The sequence below is a fragment of the Nomia melanderi genome, unplaced genomic scaffold, assembly GCF_051020985.1.
Source record: "Nomia melanderi isolate GNS246 unplaced genomic scaffold, iyNomMela1 scaffold0248, whole genome shotgun sequence".
NCBI lineage: Eukaryota > Metazoa > Arthropoda > Insecta > Hymenoptera > Halictidae > Nomia > Nomia melanderi.
In genome coordinates, this window is record NW_027475363.1 from 10001 (window position 1) to 12500 (window position 2500).

Consider the following 2500-nt stretch of genomic DNA (forward strand, 5'->3'; position numbering starts at 1 on the left):
GGAATCCGACTGTCTAATTAAAACAAAGCATTGCGATGGCCCCCGCGGGTGTTGACGCAATGTGATTTCTGCCCAGTGCTCTGAATGTCAACGTGAAGAAATTCAAAAAAGCGCGGGTAAACGGCGGGAGTAACTATGACTCTCTTAAGGTAGCCAAATGCCTCGTCATCTAATTAGTGACGCGCATGAATGGATTAACGAGATTCCCTCTGTCCCTATCTACTTGTATGTGAGATGGCGTGCGTGTAAACTGCGTGAGTTCGTGAGTGTGCTTAGATGTCATAAGTGTGGTGCATTCGGGCATATGGCCAAAGAATGCAAGGAAAAGGAGAGCTTGTGCCAAAGATGTGGTGAGGCAGGCCACATGAAGAATACGTGTAAAAAGACTGAATGCTGCCGAAATTGTAAGTTGCGTGGGAATAAGTGTGACCATTCGGTGACGTCCTTGGAGTGTCCCGAATACAAACGAATGATTGAGCGTGAACGTGCGAGGATTAGTATGGATTAATGGCTGAGTGCGTGATAAATACGATCCAGTGTAATTGTCAGCGAGCGTATGCGGTTATGTGTGATTTGGGTGTGTTGATGATTGAGAAGAGAGTGAGTGTGGCTATTATACAAGAGCCGTATGTAGCCGTTGATGGATGTGTAAAGGGCTTGCCCTTAAGTATGAATGTGTATGTGTCAGACGTGGGCCACAAAAAGGCCGCCGTGGTAGTGAATGATGAGAGAATGGAATCCATGCTCGTCAGTGAGCTCACTGACGAGCATGGAGTGTGTGTGTGGATGAAGGGGGACTTCGGAGAGATGTATGTTGTGTCAGTATATTGTAGGTACGGCCAGGACCTGGAACCGTACCTGGCCTATCTGGAGCGTGTGCGTGTGAGACTGAGGGGAAAGAGTTTGCTTATAGGTATGGATGCGAATGCAGTGTCACCCTTGTGGTTTAGCAAGGGTGACCTGCATTCAAGAGAGAGTGTGATGCGTGGTGAGATGATGGAAGAATGGATAATTGGGAATGGAATGAATGTGCTGAATGAACCGAGTGAATGTTATACGTTTTCGAGTGTGCATGGCCAGAGTGACATTGATGTCACTCTGGCCAACAATGCGTGGGCCGGGTGCCAGTTTGAATGGGAAGTCAAGAATGAATGGGGTGTAAGTGATCATAATGTTATTAATGTGAGAATTAGATGTGCGAATGTGAGAGAGAGTGCTACAGTGGCCGGTAGGAGGTGGTCCAGCAGGGGTGTTGATTGGGATGCGTATATGAGTGAAGTGAAAGAATGTGCGGTAATGAATGGAATAAATGTGAGTGAGAGTGCGAGCGCGGATGAATTGGTGAATGCTGTGACCTCATGGATCCACATTGCGAATGAAAGGAGAATGAAAGAGCTGAAGAAAGGGAATGTAAGGAAGCCTGCATGGTGGACGAAAGGGTTGGAACGAATGAAGAAGAATGTAAGGAAACTGAGGAAGAAATTCCAAAGAGCGAGAAAGAGAGGAGAGAATGTTAGTGCGAAGCAGGAAGAGTATAAAAGGGGATTGAATGAATACAAGAGAGAGATTTGCAGAATGAAAGAGACGAACTGGAAACAGTTCGTGAGTAAATGGAGCAATGTGGACCCATGGGGATCGGTGTACAAGATTTGTCGTGGTAAGAAAGGGAATGAGAGATTGTGTACAATGAATGTGAATGGAAGAATGACGGATACATGGAATGAGAGTGCGAATGTCCTGCTGGACACCCTCTTCCCGGCTACACAGAGGGGTAATAGGTGTGTGAATGAGTGTGTGCAAATTGAGAGTGCGGATGATAAGGAGTTTGAATGGAGTGAGATTGAGTGTGCTGTCAAGAGAATGAAAGTAGGAAAGGCACCTGGCCTGGATGGTGTGACTGCTGAGATGATTAAGCGTGTATGGTGTGTGATTCCTGAGTGGCTGAAGAGAATGTTTGATGCGTGCCTGAGGACAAACTCTTTCCCGTGTGAATGGAAAAGAGCGCGTGTGGTGATCTTGTTGAAGTCCCCCGACAAGGTGCGTACCGACCCAAGGTCGTACAGACCGATTTGTTTGTTGCCCGTGCTGGGCAAAGTGTTGGAATGTATGATGGTGAATCGTGTGGAGCGTCGTATGAATGTGAGAATGAATGAGGCCCAGCACGGGTTTAGGAGGGGTCGGTCCACCGAGAGTGCGTGGCTGAAAGTCCGAGAATATGTGGAGCTGAGTGAATGGAAATATGTTCTTGGAGTGTTTGTGGACTTTCAGGGTGCGTTCGATAATGTGGAATGGAAGAGTGTGATTGAAAAGTTGAATGTAATTGGATGCGAGGAAATTGGGTTATGGATGAGTTATTTTAAGGATCGTATGGTGTGTATGGAGGGAGTGAATGAGTGTGTGTGGAAGAATGTAGAGCGTGGGTGCCCACAGGGGTCCATAAGTGGTCCATTTATATGGAACCTGCTTATGGATGACCTCCTGTGGGCATTGAGTGAGTGTG

The 2500-nt window shown here is 47.0% G+C and overlaps 1 pseudogene; it reads left to right on the forward strand.

Annotated features, from left to right (window-relative positions):
• The window catches only part of LOC143175917 (large subunit ribosomal RNA), a 2863-nt pseudogene extending 2607 nt beyond the window's left edge, over window positions 1–256 (forward strand).
• Window positions 257–2500: the final 2244 nt, after the last annotated feature.